Source organism: Schistocerca cancellata, chromosome 4 (genome assembly GCF_023864275.1).
Source record: "Schistocerca cancellata isolate TAMUIC-IGC-003103 chromosome 4, iqSchCanc2.1, whole genome shotgun sequence".
Taxonomy (NCBI): Eukaryota; Metazoa; Arthropoda; class Insecta; order Orthoptera; family Acrididae; genus Schistocerca; species Schistocerca cancellata.
In genome coordinates, this window is record NC_064629.1 from 753,913,448 (window position 1) to 753,929,826 (window position 16,379).

At 45.4% G+C, this 16,379-nt stretch overlaps 1 protein-coding gene across 1 annotated transcript in view; it reads right to left on the bottom strand.

Annotated features, from left to right (window-relative positions):
- Positions 1-16,379, bottom strand: part of LOC126184427 (uncharacterized) — a 433,983-nt gene that overhangs the window by 36,489 nt on the left and 381,115 nt on the right. The window lies entirely within an intron of this gene.

Sequence of the window (16,379 nt, forward strand, 5' to 3'; positions counted from 1 at the left end):
CAAGGACACCTGTAATGGACGAGGCAATTCTTCGTGCAGTTGACTATAACCCTAATGTCAGCATCAGAGAAGTTGCTGCTGTACAAGGTAACGTTGACCACGTCACTGTATGGAGAGTGCTACGGGAGAACCAGTTGTTTCCGTACCATGTACAGCGTGTGCAGGCACTATCAGCAGCTGATTGGTCTCCACGGGTACACTTCTGCGAATGGTTCATCCAACAATGTGTCAATTCTCATTTCAGTGCAACCTTTACGGATGAGGCTTCATTCCAACGTGACCAAATTGTAAATTTTCACAATCAACATGTGTGGGCTGACGAGAATCCGCACGCAATTGTGCAATCACGTCATCAACACAGATTTTCTGTGAACGTTTGGGCAGGCATTGTAGGTGATGTCTTGATTGGGCCCCATGTTCTTCCACCTACGCTCAATGGAGCACGTTATCATGATTTCATACGGGATACTCTACCTGTGCTGCTAGAACATGTGCCTTTACAAGTACGACACAGCATGTGGTTCATGCACGATGGAGCTCCTGCACATTTCAGTCGAAGTGTTCGTACGCTTCTCAACAACAGATTCGGTGACCGATGGATTGGTAGAGGCGGACCAATTCAATGGCCTCCACGCTCTCCTGACCTCAACCCTCTTGACTTTCATTTATGGGGGCATTTGAAAGCTCTTGTCTACGCAACCCCGGCACCAAATGTAGAGATTCTTCGTGCTCGTATTGTGGAGGGCTGTGATACAATACGCCATTCTCCAGGGCTGCATCAGCGCGTCAGGGATTCCATGCGACGGAGGGTGGATTTATGTATCCTCGCTAACGGAGGACATTTTGAAGATTTCCTGTAACAAAGTGTTTGAAGTCACGCTGGTACATTCTGTTGCTGTGTGTTTCCATTCCATGATTAATGTGATTTGATGAGAAGTAGTAAAATGAGCTCTAACATGGAAAGAAAGCGTTTCCGGACACATGTCCACATAACATATTTTCTTTCTTTGTGTATGAGGAATGTTTCCTGAAAGCTTGGCCGTACCTTTTTTTAACACCCTGTATATGTTACCTGTGTCAGGTAGTGAGGTGTTCATCATCTTAATAATATAATATTAACGTCATTTTTTATAAATAATTCAGAGCAAATTGCCATTTTGGAGGGTGTGGTCTTCTCACTACAGAGCACAGACCTCGAATGATCCCTACTGGAAGAGGGCGAACCAGGAGGTTGGGGGAGCTCGTTTCCGTTTGGTTGACTTCCCCTCCCCTATCACTCTCTTCCCTAGGGGAGGGGCGAGGAGGGATCTTAACACGTGCGCCAGCGACCTTGAATATGACATTCACAATTCCATCAGCTGTAATATGATACCAAAGGTCAGTTGAAGATTGTCCGGTACAGGCAGTGATACCCCACTGGCGTGTGTACCTTGTTGAGGACGAATGCGTTAGAGGAGCTGCAAGAGGATCACACCGGGAGAAAAATTCGCCGCCCAGCAGACGAGGACATCACTGCGGTAGGCGGCGGTAGCAGAAATGCTGCAACCATCATCCGCAACGAAATAGAACCACCCCACGCTGCATCAGCCGCTGTCACTAGCGGCGACCTAGCGTTGTTCATTTTGCTAGCACCCTAAACACGCTTCCCAAGCGTTCCATTCCCGGAGCAGCAAATATCGCCCATACCTCTGCCCTACAAGTGCCGTCAGCTCTGCTGCCAGCAACAAGAAGACCGACCAACCGAGAAGGGAACAAGAGAAAGCAACAAAAACAGAGAAACAAGTTTCTCTATACATTGCAGATTCTTGGAGGCAAAATATGTTAACAATCCACCTGAACCAGGGGCTGAGGTATATCCCGAAGAAGTTCCCATCTGCGTCTGTGATCCACAAACACCGAAGATACGTATGCTACTATAATTCAATATTTTTATAATTTTCCACTGAACCTTATCGGTGTTTAAATAGCTATAATTAATAATGAAATAGCACAAGCGATGATCCCAAGACGTGGGTGCTGAAGCATTATAAGAATTATTAAGCTACACTCATGCTCATAAATTAAGGATAATGCTGATACATGGTGAAACAACGCTCTGGTGGGCGGTTTGGGTTTAAATCACCTCAGGATATGACTATGTGGTGAATTTGACCTGCGGTCGTCGCACAGTGGCGCTGGCACCAGTCCACATACGCATAGGTGTGTTGGTGCATGTCAAAGTACTGTGGAGCGAGTAAGTGTGCAGAAGTTTTCAGACGTGCTAATGGTGACTGTGTGTTGAAAATGGCTCAAAGAACACATATTGATCACGTTATGTGGGGTAGAATACTAGGGCGATTTGAGGCTGGTCAAACACAGCAGGTCGTAGCAGGGGCCCTCCGTGTGTCACAAAGTGTGATCTCAAGATTATGGCAACGATTCCAACAGTCAGGCAACGTGTCCAGGCGCTACAGTACAGGACGTCCCCAGTGTACAACACTACAAGAAGACCGATATCTCACCATCAGTGCCCGCAGACGGCCACGGAGTACTGCAGGTAGCCTTGCTCGGGACCTTACCGCAGCCACTGGAACAGTTGTCTCCAGAACACACAGTCTAAAGACGACTCAACAGACATGGTTTATTCGCCCGGAGACCTGAAAGGTGCATTCCACTGACCCCTGGTCACAGGAGAGCCCGTAAAGCCTGGTGTCAAGAACACAGTACATGGTCATTGGAACAGTGGTCTCAGGCTATGTTCACGGACAAGTACAGGTATAGTCTGAACAGTGATTCTCGCCGGTTTTTCATCTGGCGTGAACCAGGAACCAGATACCAACCCCTTAATGTCCTTGAAAGGGACCTGTATGAAGGTCGTAGTTTGGTTGTGTAGGGTGGGATTATGATTGGTGCACGTACACCCCTGCATGTCTTTGACAGAGGATCTGTAACAGGTCAGGTGTATCGGGACGTCATTTTGCACCAGTTTGTCCGCCTTTTCCTCCTGATGGATGATAACGTACGGCCCCACCGAGCTGCCATGCTGGAGGAGTACCTTGAAACAGAAGATATCAGGCGAATGTAGTGGCCTGCCTGTTCTCCAGGCCTATACCCCATCTAGCACGTCTGGGATGCTCTCGATCGACGTATCGCTGCACCGGGGTATATGCGCAGGAAACAGTGGCGTTTTGTAGCACATGTGTTTCGGGACGGTTTTCTCAACTTATCAACAATACCGTGGACTTCAAGATCTGTGTCGTGTGTGTTCCCTATGTGCCTGCGCTATTAGCGCCAGTTTTGTGTAGTGCCATGTTGTGTGGCACCACATTCTGCAGTTATCCTTAATTTATGAGCATGAGTGTAAATGAAATCATTTAGAAATTATAAAAAGGTAAACATCACGATAAATGTTGCTTATTTCTGAAGTAAGATATACTCTCACTGATGTACAAGACTCCTCTTTTACTGTATGCTACAGGAGTTGGATGATCATATGCGCAACACTCTCATGCCACTTACAAAACACACTTGGGATAAGTATTGCATCTCACCTTAACACACAGGCCTTATAAAACTTCTGACTGTCCACAATATAATATGAACACTCCGAGGCCGTACGTCAAAAAGTGCAGGGTCTTCAGTGAGTTCTGAATGTCTGTGGAGGAATTTTTCCTCAAAAGCTGAGACCAGAGAATGTTATGATGGTGGACGCTGGTCACGCTAGTACATTATCCATAAACCATTGCCTCACAGATGATGACAGGGTGCACTGCCATGCTGAGACAATGAATCATCGTCTCTGTATTGTTCCTCTACAGTATGCAGCACATAACGCTGTAAAATATGTTCATTTCCTTCTTCATTTAACGTTTTCTTAAGCGCAATAAGGGAACGAAACCCTAACCACGAAAACCACGTCCATACCGCAACACCACGTGTTCTGTACTTCACTGCTGGCTCTGTACACCATGGGAGGTAACATTCTGCAGGCATCTGCCAAACCTAAACCCTTCCATCGAAGTGCCACAGGGTATAGAGTGATTCATCATCCAAAATCACTAATTTTCAGTCATTCACTGTCCATTGTCATCGTTCTTTACACCACGTCGAGCGTCAGTTAGCACTGACTGCAGAAATGTGTAGCTTATGAGGAACTGCTTTACCATCGTACCCCATTCTTTTTAACGCTCTACGTACAGTGACTGCTGGTAGCACTCTGGAAGTCACGAGTGGATCCTTTTCCAGATTTCATGCGATTTTTTCAATCTTCCTCTATAATGCTCGACTACCTCTGTCTGTCACTACATGAGGTCTGGCTGGTCTTCGTTTTGCTGCGGAGGTTCCTTCGCACTTTCACGTCACAGTAACATCACTAATAGTCGACTTGGACAGCTTTAGAAGAGCCGAAATGTCCCTGACGGATCCGTTACTCAGGTGACATCCAATCACTAGTCTACGTTCGTAGTCACTGGCCTGCCTTGACAAACTTATTGTGCTGTTACTGCTCCTATATTGACAACTCTATATTCCGCACAGCCATTGATTCTGACGGATTCAAAAATGGTTCAAATGGCTCTGAGCATTATGGGACTTAACTTTTGAGGTCATCAGTCCCCTAGAACTTAGAACTACTTAAAACTAACTAACCTAGGACATCACACACATCCATGCCCGAGGCAGGATTCGAACCTGCGACCGTAGCGGTCGCGCGGTTTCAGACTGTAGTGCCTAGAACCGCTCGGCCACGCCTGCCGGCCTCTGACGGATTCGTCTCTCGTGACTTCTACTGGTTGGTTACGCGTTAAATAGAGGTGTCCGGATACTTTTGATCAGATGGTGTACCTTGGATTTCTTTACAGCAAGACAAGTATCTACATCGATAGTGTGACGATGTCTGGATAGCCACGAACTGCCAGCACTGCGAATACTGCTGCGGCGTCCTGCGCTGCAGAGTGAAAATTCGTTCTGGAAACAATACCACAGGCCGTGGCTAAGCCATGTCTCCGCTTTATTCTTTTTGCCGGGAGCGTCAGTCCTGCAGTTACGCAGGAGAACTTCTGTGAAGCTAAGAGATGAGGTGCGCCAGGAAATTTCAGGCAAGGTAGTGTTTACAAAAGGCGGCATGTTCGACGGTCAGAATATTCATCTCGAAGAGGCATAAATTAAAACATAATCTGCAAGCTTAGGTTATAGGTATCTGTTTACTGTTCCGAAAATTATTGCACCAACCACAGTGCCGGCCGTGGTGGCCGTGCGGTTCTGGGCGCTGCAGTCCGGAACCGCGGGACCGCTACGGTCGCAGGTTCGAATCCTGCCTCGGGCATGGATGTGTGCGATGTCCTTAGGTTAGTTAGGTTTAAGTATTTCTAAGTTCTAGGGGACTGATGACCTAAGATGTTAAGTCCCATAGTGCTCAGAGCCAGCCAACCAACCACAGTGCCGGCCGCGGTGGCCGAGCGGTTTTAGGCGCTTCAGTCCGGAACCGCGCGACTGCTACGGTCGCAGGTTCGAATCCTGCCTCGGGCATGGATGTGTGTGATGTCCTTAGGTTAGGTAGGTTTAAGTATTTCTAAGTTCTAGGGGACTGATGACCTCCGATGTTAAGTCCCATAGTGCTCAGAGCCATTTGAACCATTTTGAATCAGAGAGACCAAAGGTACCTCAAGTTCTATCACGTCCTATGGATACCGTCTCCTTTGCAGGAAGTACAGGATCTGTTACTCCTCATTCACTTGACGGTGTGTGGCGAGTCAATGGTAGGTCTAAGTGTCCTGTGAAGGTACTCAGGGATCAGGGAGAACTCAGGATGTCACACTCATTTCCCTAACCAGCAAGTTCGAGGTGCTGTCTTTCACTCAAACAGAAAGAGTCAGTGAGACTGAGTTCACACGTTGAGAAACCTACTGTGTCCTGTGATAATAGGGGAAACACAAAAGGGTAGGGGTCTATTCATCGTCAGCAGTTCAAACGTACAGTGAATAATGGTACCCGTTAGGGAAAGGAACACCCTGTGCAAACAGCGTGTGTGGCTTGAGGCCTCATTTAGCATGCTGAAGAGGCTGTTCCGGCAGCCATTGAGGGAAAAGGATGCAATCAACTGCAGATGGTGGAAAACAATGGAACTCACGATGTCTGTCGTCTGGACTCCGAGATGCCTATAACAGTTTCCACAACGAAACTTTGTCTCGAAACCTGGCAGAAAATCCAAAGAGATTCTGGTCGTATGTGAAGTATGTTAGCGGCAAGAAACAATCAATGCCTTCTCTGCATGATAGCAATAGAGATACTATCGAAGACAGTGCTGCCAAAGCAGAGTTACTAAACACAGCCTTCCGAAATGCCTTCACAAAAGGAGACGAAGTAAATATTCCAGAATTCGAATCGAGAACACCTGCCAACATGAGTAACGTAGAAGTAAATATCCTTGGAGTAGTGAAGCAACTTAAATCACTTAATAAAAGCAAGTCTTCTGGTCCAGACTGTATACCAATTAGGTTCCTTTCGGAGTATGCTGATGCATTAGCTCCATACTTAACAATCATATACAACCGTTCGCTCGACGTAAGATCCGTACCCATAGACTGGAAAGTTGCACAGGTCACACCAATATTCAAGAAAGGTAGTAGGAGTAATCCATTAAATTACAGACCCATACCGTTAACGTCGATATGCAGCAGAATTTTAGAACATATATTGTGTTCGAACATTATGAATTACCTCGAAGAAAACGGTCTATTGACACACAGTCAATATGGGTTTAGAAAACATCGTTCCTGTGAAACACAATTATCTCTTTATTGCCGTGCGGGATTAGCCGAGCGGTCTATGGCGCTGCAGTCATGGACTGTGCGGATGGTCCCGGCGGAGGTTCGAGTCCTCCCTCGGGCAAGGATGTGTGTGTTTGTCCTTAGGATAATTTAGGCTAAGTGGTGTGTAAGCTTAGGGACATGACCTTAGAAGTTAAGTCCCATACGATTTCACACACATTTGAACATTTTGAACATCTTTTTATTCACATGAAGTGTTGAGTGCTATTGACAAGGGATTTCAGAACGATTCCGTATTTCTGGATTTTCGGAAGGCTTTTGACACTGTACCACACAAGCGGCTCGTAGTGAAATTGCGTGCTTATGGAATATCGTCTCAGTTATGTGACTGGATTTGTGATTTCCTGCCAGAGAAGTCAGAGTTCGTAGTAATGGACGGAAAGTCATCGAGTAAAACAGAAGTGATTTCTGGAGTTCCCCAAGGTAGTGTTATAGGCGCTTTGCTGTTCCTTATCTATATTAACGATTTTGGAGAAAATCTGAGCATCCGTCTTCGGTTGTTTGTAGATGACGCTGTCGTTTATCGACTAATAAAGTCATCAGAAGACCAAAACAAACTGCAAACGATTTAGAAAAGATATCTGAATGGTGTGAAAAGTGGCAGTTGACTCTAAATAACGAAAAGTGTGAGGTCATCCACGTGAGTGCCAAAAGGAACTCGCTAAACTTCGGTTACACGATAAATCAGTCTAATCTAAAATTCAACTAAATACCTGGGTATTACAATTACGAAAAACTTAAATTGGAAGGAACACAAAGAAAATGTTGTGGGGTAGGCAAACCCAAGACTGCGTTTTATTGGCAAGACACTTAGAAAATGTAACAGGTCTACAAGGAGACTGCCTACACTACGCTTGTCCGTCCTCTTTTAGAATACTGCTGCGCGGTGTGGGATACTTACCAGATAGGACTGACGGAGAACATCGAAAAAGTTCAAAGAAAGGCAGCACGTTTTGTATTATCGCGAAATATGGGAGAGAGTGTCACAGAAACGATACAGGATTTGGGCTGGACATCATTAAAAGAAAGGTGTTTTTCGTTGCGACGCAATCTTCTTATGAAGGTCGAATCACCAATTTTCTCCTCCGAATGCGAAAATATGTTTTTGACACCGACCTACATAGGGAGGAACGATCACAAAGATAAAATAAGGGAAACCAGAGATCGTACGGAAAGATATAGGTGTTCATTCTTCCGCACGCTATACGAGATTGGAATAATAGAGAATTGTGAAGGTAGTTCGATGAATCCTCTGCCAGGCACTTAAATGTGATTTGCAGAGTATCCATGTAGATGTAGATGTAGATGTAGATGTAGAGATAATACTTGGATCATTCCAGCACTGTTGTGTCGTGCCTATGAAGAGACATTATGTATGATAACCCAGTGCTGTAACGAGAGTAGATGGAGGTCTATGGAAGGCTCCTCGAAAACATGTTCTCTCACATTGAGACTGATAACATGTACGCTTATATAGTTTCAAATTAAAGGGGAACACGATTACGCTTGCATACAATATTAAGAAATAACTTGCTGCGTATTTTGGACACTGACAGATTGTTTGTGGTGGTCCTATTCTACAGTCACAACTGCGACATACTTTAAGGGAAAACAGAGTTTCCATGTGTGTTGGAAACTTACACATATACAGGCTGTTACAAAAAGGTACGGCCAAACTTTCAGGAAACATTCCTCACACACAAATAAAGAAAAGATGTTATGTGGACATGTGTCCGGAAACGCCTAATTTCCATGTTAGAGCTCATTTTAGTTTCGTCAGTATGTACTGTACTTCCTCGATTCACCGCCAGTTGGCCCAATTGAAGGAAGGTAATGTTGACTTCGGTGCTTGTGTTGGCATGCGACTCATTGCACTACAGTACTAGCATCAAGCACATCAGTACGTAGCATCAACAGGTTAGTGTCCATCACGAACGTGGTTTTGCAGTCAGTGCAATGTTTGCAAATGCGGAGTTGGCAGATGCCCATTTGATGTATGGATTAGTACGGGGCAATAACCGTGGCGCGGTACGTTTGTATTTAGACAGATGTCCAGAACGAAGGTATGCCGATAGGAAGACGTTCGAAGCAATTGATCGGCGTCTTAGGGAGCACGGAACATTCCAGCTTATGACTCGCGACTGGGGAAGACCTAGAACGACGAGGACACCTGCAATGGACGAGGCAATACTTCGTGCAGTTGACTATAACCCTAATGTCAGCGTCAGAGAAGTTGCTGCTGCACAAGGTAACATTCGTTGACCACGTCACTGTATGGAGAGTGCCACGGGAGAACCAGTTGTTTCCGTATCATGTACAGCGTGTGCAGTCACTATCAGCAGCTGATTGGCCTCCACGGGTACACTTCTGCGAATGGTTCATCCAACAAAGTGTCAATCCTCATTTCAGTGCAAAAATCTCTTTACGCATGAGGCTTCATTCCAAAGTGATCACATTGTAAATATTCACAATCAACATGTGTGGGCTGACGAGAATCCGCACGCAATTCTGCAACACAGATTTTCTGTGAACGTTTGGGCAGGCTTGCTGGTGATGTCTTGATTGGGCCCCATGTTCTTCCACCTACGCTCAATGGAGCACGTTATCATGATTTGATACGGGATACTCTACCTGTGCTGCTAGAACACGTGCCTTTACAAGAACGACACAACAAGTGGTTCATGCACGATGGAGCTCCTCCACATTTCAATCGAAGTGTTCGTACGCTTCTCAACAACAGATTCGGTGCCGATGGATTGGTAGAGGCGGACCAATTCCATGGCCTCCACGCTCTCCTGACCTCAACCCTCTTGACATTCATTTATGGGGGCATTTGAAAGCTCTTGTCTACGCAACCCGGGTACCAAATGTAGAGACTCTTCGTGCTCGTATTGTGGACGGCTGTGATACAATACGCCATTCTCCAGGGCTGCATCAGCGCATCAGGGATTCCATGCGACGGAGGGTGGATGCATGTATCCTCGCTAACGGAGGACATTTTGAACATTTCCTGTAACAAAGTGTTTGAAGTCACGCTGGTACGTCCTGTTGCTGTGTGTTTACATTCCATGATTAATGTGATTTGAAGAGAAGTAATAAAATTAGCTCTAACATGGAAAGTTAGCGTTTCCGGACACATGTCCACATAACATATTTTCTTTTTTTGTGTGTGAGGAATGTTTCCTGAAAGTTTGGCCGTACCTTTTTGTAACACCCTGTATATTGGTGTCCAAAAGCAACATAGCGTTATTTTTGCGACCTGTGTTTAATTCTCAGTATAATCACACGAAGTGTCAACCAGATGTCTGTATGATCTTGTTCTGCACGGAAGATGGCAGTCGACGGACAACCATGACAACGATGAGGTCAAGGCGCCTATGAAAGGAGGTAGTGTTTGCTGGGTAGTCCCACGTCCACAGTCGTTGCTTACACAGTTACTGACGGTACAGTATGGCACAAAACTCCCAGCGGTGGAGGACCATAGAAAGAAAGGAACCGGGACAGTCGCAAACCGATTTGGCCCGATGGCTTAGTGTGAATCGTTCTGTTGTTTCTCGGATGTGGCGACTGTTTACAGAGACTGAAACTGTACCCCGAAGCCGGCCGGAGTGGCCGAGCGGTTCTAGGCGCTACAGTCCGGAACCGCGCGACCGCTACGGTCGCAGGTTCGAATCCTGCCTCGGGCATGGATGTGTGTGATGTCTTTAGGTTAGTTAGGTTTAAGTAGTTCTAAGTTCTAGGGGACTGATGACCACAGCAGTTGAGTCCCATAGTGCTCAGAGCCATTTGAACCATTTTTGTACCCCGAAGACCAGGGCAGGGTTGACCACGTGTGACGTAAGAAGAGAGGACCATCATTTGGCTGTAAGGGCACGACAGTACCGCCTTAGTACTGCACGGTAACTGGCATGTGAGCTCGCAGCATCCACTGGACAAGTTTTATCGAGGCCAACGGCGTGCAGACGGCTTTGGCACAGTGCCCATTATTGTCGGAGACCTGCTGGATGTCTACCTCTGACGCGTCTTCACGGAAGAGAACGTCTAGAGTGGAGTCATCAACATGCCACCTGGGCCGTCGCACAGTGGGCCAATGTTGTTTTCACAGATGAGTCCCGATTTAGTCTGGAGAGTGATTTTCGATGGATTCGCGTCTGGAGGGAACGTGGAACACGATTTCGGGACCCAAACATTGTGGACAGAGACCGATATCGAGGAGTATCTCTAATGGTGTGGGCAGGGTTTATGTTTACCACTCGAACCACTATTCATTAAATTGTACAGGTGAAGCGGCCAGGTTTAACTGCTACCAAGTATCGTGGCGATATCATGGGACTTAATTTGCTGTTGTTGCGAGGTGCTATTGGCTCAGACTTCGTACTGATGGACGATAATTCTCGACATTATAGAGAACAGGTGGTTGATGTTTTCTTGGAAACGGAAGATAATGGCGTGGCCTGCTCGCTCTCCCGATATGGTTCCCATAAAGCATGTCTTGAATGTACTAGAGAGACGGCTTGCATCAGGTCAGTATCCACTAGCCACATTCAAGACTGCAAGGACGTCTGCAGGAAGAATGGGCGTTATTGCCTCAACATGAGACTGATGACATCATTTACAGTATGCTCCATTGTTGTCAGGCCTCTGTTGTTGCCAGAGGGAGTCACACCTCATACTGAGCGCATTAACCCAGTTGTCGGAATGTGTGTGTAAATCCGTTAAGTTGGGAAAAACGAAGAACATTTTTGTCTACCGTTATGCATGTTGCAGTTGTTTACGTTCTGAATTTTTTGCATTGTTTCTCCTTTACTATCACCTGTTGATACTGTTTTGTGGCAAAATAAAACTAACATTGCAAAATTTTCGTTTGTTGCTTTAATTTTGGACACCAGTGTATACACTATGTGATCAAAAGTATCCGGACACCCACCAAAACATACGTTTTTTTCATATTAGGTGAATTTTGCTGCCACCTACTGCCAGGTACTCCATATCAGCCACATTAGACATCGTGAGAGAGCAGAATGGGGCGCTACGCGGAACTCAGGGACACTCGAACGTGGTCAGGTGATTGGGTGTCACTTGTGCCATACGTCTCTACACTGTTTCTGATGTGACAGTGAAGTAGAAACGTGAAGGGACACACGTACAGCACAAAAGCGTACAGGCCGACCTCGTCTGTTGACTGACAGAGATTGCCGACAGTTGAAGAGGGTCGTAATGTGTAATAAGCAGACATTTATCCATACTATCACACAGGAATTCCAAGCTGCCTCAGAATTCACTGCAAGTAGTATGACAGGCGGGAGGTGAGAAAACTTGGATTTCATGATCGAGCGGCTGCTCATAAGCAACACAACACGCCGGTAAATGCCAAACGACGCCTCGCTTGTCATAAAGAGCGGAAACATGGGCCAATTGAACAGTGGAAAAACGTTGTGTGGAGTGACGAATCATGGTACACAATATGGCGATTCAATGGCAGGATTTGGGTATGGCGAATGCCCGGTGAACGTCATTTGCCAGCGTGTGTAGTGCCAACAGTAAAATTCGGAGGCTGTGGTGTTATGGTGTGATCGTGTTTTTCATGAAGGGGGTTGTACTCCTTGTTGTTTTGTTTGGCGCTGTCACAGCACAGGCCTACACTGAGTTTTAAGCACCTTCTTGCTTCCCACTGTTGAAGAGCAATTCGGGGATGGCGATTGCATCTTTCAACACGATCGAGCACCTGTTCATAATGCATGGCCTGTGGCGGAGTGGTTACACGATAATAACATCTCTGTAATGGACTGGCCTGCACAGAGTCCTGACCTGAATCCTATAAAACGCCTTTCGGATGTTTTGGAATGCTGACTTCGTGCCAGGCCTCACCGACCGACATCGATACCTCTCCTCAGAGCAGCACGCCCCGAAGAATGGGCTGCCATTCTCCAAAAAACCTTCCAGCATCTGATTGAACTATGCCTGCGAGCGTGGAAGCTGTCATCAAGGCTAAGGGTGGGGCAACACCATATTGAATTCCATCATTACCCATGGAGGGCGCCACGAGGTTGTAAGTCATTTTCAGCCAGGTGTTCGGATACCTTTGCTCACATAGTGTATCTCCCATTGGCAGCACTACACGTCTCAGTTCTTTATAAAAAGGAAGATAAAAATTCGCTTGATGCCTTCCAGAGGAATAGTCTCCACTCCATACAAACTATGAAAGCTCAGACCAGATATAGCTTAAAAAAAAAATACTATTGACAGCAACTGAGAGATTTACACCAAATAAACGAATAGGAGACGTAACTGATCCTCCATGTTACACAAAACAGATCAGAACACTATGGCATAAACAACGAAACAAGCATGTCAAATTTAAAAATCTCCCAGGTTGGCGACGTTTTACTGAAGCACGAAATTTAGGCCGGACTTCATTGCGAGATGCCTTTAGCAGTTTCCACAATGAAACTCTGGCCCGAAATCTGGCACAAAATCCAAAGAGATCAGGTCATACGTAAAGAATACCAATGACAAGGCACAATCACTACCTTCGCTGCACCATAACAATGGTAATGTTATCGATGACAGTGCCACTAAAGCGGTTTTAGTAAACACGGTTTTCCTAAAATTCCTTTACCAAGGAAGACGAAGAAAATATTCCAGGATTCGAATGAAAAACAGCTGTAAACATGAGAAATTGAGAAGTCGGTATTCTCGGTGTAGGAAAGCAACTTAAATCACTTAATAGAGGCAAATATTCCGATCGAGATTTATACCAATTAGGTTCCTTTCATAGCAACTGACGGAAATAAACGATTTAGGAGACAATATGAGCAGCCCTCTTACATTGTTTGCAGATAGTGCTATTATTTACCGTCTAGTAAAGTCATCATAACAGCAAAACCAACTGCAAAATGATTTAGACAAGGTATCTGTAGGTTGTGAAAAGTGGCAGTTTTAAGAGTGGCAATTGACTCTAAATAACGAACAGTATGCGGTCATTCATATTAGTACTAAAAGCAATCCGTTAAATTTCGGTTACACGATAAATCGCACAAATCTGAAGGCTGTCAATATAACTAAATTGCTTGGGATAACAATTACGAACAACTTAAAATGGAAAGATCACATAGATAATATTGTGGGGAAAGCGGACCAAAGACTGCGCTTTATTGCTGAACTCTTTGAAGACGCAACGGTTCTACTAAAGAGACTGACTACACTGCGCTTGTCCGTATTTTTATGGAATACTGCTGCACGACATGGGATCCTAATCAGATAGGATTGACGGAGGACATAGGAAAAGTTCAAAGAAGGGCAGCTCGTTTTGTACTATCGCAAAATAGGGGAGAGATTGTCACGGATATGATACGTGAGCTGGGGTGGCAATCATTAGAACGAAGGCGTTTCCGTTGCGGCGAGATATTTTTACGAAATTTCAATTACCAAATTTCTCCTCCGAATGCTTAAATGTTTTCTTGACGTCCGCCTGCATAGGGAGAACTGTTCATCATGGTAAAGTGTTCCTTTTTCCCGCGCGCTTTTCGGGAGTGGAACGGCAGAGAAATAGTCTGAAGATGGTTCGACGAACACTTTGCGAGGCGCTTAAGTGTGAATTGCAGAATAGTCATGTTGATGTAGATGTAGAATTTCTACTGGTACTGTTTCCAGAACGGCGACATTTTAAGTGTTTCATTAGGGATTGAGTGTGATAATGCTGATTTTAGCTTAAGAGCTCAGAGCAGCAGAGGAAGAGCAGACGGAAACAGAAAGGTCGGTTATGACCGTAGAATTGTCTTAGAAATAGCTAACAGGCATCAAATACTGTAAGGAAAGAATCGTTTGCCGATGTACGGTCAACTGCACCTGACTCTCGAAATAAAAAGAAAGTACAGTTTTTGATTCTTTGCGTATACATGAATTTGTGCATTTAGGTTAAGAATAACTTAAAATATTTGAGTCTAAGTACACTTATTACACACAAAATTTTCTGTTTCAATTTCATTACAGTATTTAGGTGCAACAACCAGAACAGTAGTTTATAGTCATTGTTCTGGGATCACAGCATTTCCAGAATACCGGCAGTTTTGCAGTAACGTTATTTCCAGCAGGCTTGTAAACAGAAATAAATTCGCTTCATGTGACTGCTCGTAGCAGACGCGCAAAGAAGCTCACTTTAAACCATCAAGAACCTTCTCTCGCCTTCTAGACTATAGTATTCCCCAATACTGTACACGATATCTTTCGGAGGTGCAAACCCCACAGTTTCGTGGGAAAGTCTCTACAGAGTTTAGAAGGACAGTGGAGCACACTGAAACCTTGAGTAGGCTCATGAGGTGTACTCAGATGGCGTCATCGGAAGGCAGGAATTTGGGTTCCAATCACAGTCCAGCACAGCGTTTTAAATTAGCACACACAGTCATCACACCAAAGACTCTGCAATGGATAAACGAATTCTCGTCTCTGAATGTATTCCAGTAGAATTTATGTCAATCCTGTATACAGTTCATTCAATGGTAGCCTCTTCCCAGCACCTTGAAGTGATTCGTAGGGTAATGATGTAGGTGGAGACGATAAGCAAAATGAAATATACCTCGCATCAGGGCGCGTAAGCCACTATTAATCCGATCGTAGAATCTAGGTCTATATCCATTATCTGCAAACCACTATGAAGTCCATGGAAGAGGGTATTTGCCGTTATGCCACGTATTATGGATTCCTTTCGTGTGTGGAGCGTACGAAGAATGACTGCTTAAACGTCTCTGTGCACGCTGTAATTAGCCTAATATGGTGTTCCCTCACCTTGTGTGAGCGATCACAGAGGGCTGCAGCATACTAACTTAATAGTGGTACCTGAAATTTTGGAAGTAGGCAATCGCTGGATAATTGACGTCACCTTGAAGCGTCTGTCAGTGCAGCCTCTTTAACATTTACATCATGCTCTTCGCTCATCCTTGAGTCAAACAAACCTGTGGCCATCTTTGCTGCCCTTCTTTGTGTACGTTCAATATCCTCTATTAGATCTGTGTGATGCAGATCCAACAGATGTGAGCAATACTAACTTATTCGTCGAAAGTGATGCAGCGAGCCCACTCCCTCCACTGCAGATGACACCTCACAACACAGGATCTCCGCGACCAGACCAGCAGAGGGCGTCAACAGCACTCCGACTAGGCCACCACGCGGCGTACACGGAGACCGTAGAATTTGTGGGCAAACCGCACCTCTTCATGCAACCACCAGCCACGTGCCAAATATAAGTCAACTCGTATACGTCCCCGAGGCGGCAATTTAGGCTAGCGTACGAGCTCTGAACAGCAGATTCGTCGCAGCCAGCAACCGAAAGACCACTACGCTGCACCAAGGACTGGACCATCGGCTTCTGGACAGCGCGCCGCCTCCTCAGTTGGGATTCTAAGTGATCAGCGACATGCTCCTTGAGACTCGATAAAATTGTACTGTTTCTCTTCTAGTGTCAGACTGGAAGTTTCCATCCTTGTCGGACTTAGATATTTCATTACTGTTGTCTCTCAATATTTCAGCGAAGTACACCGCAAGAATTGTGAAGTGTTTATTCTCCTTGACTGAAGC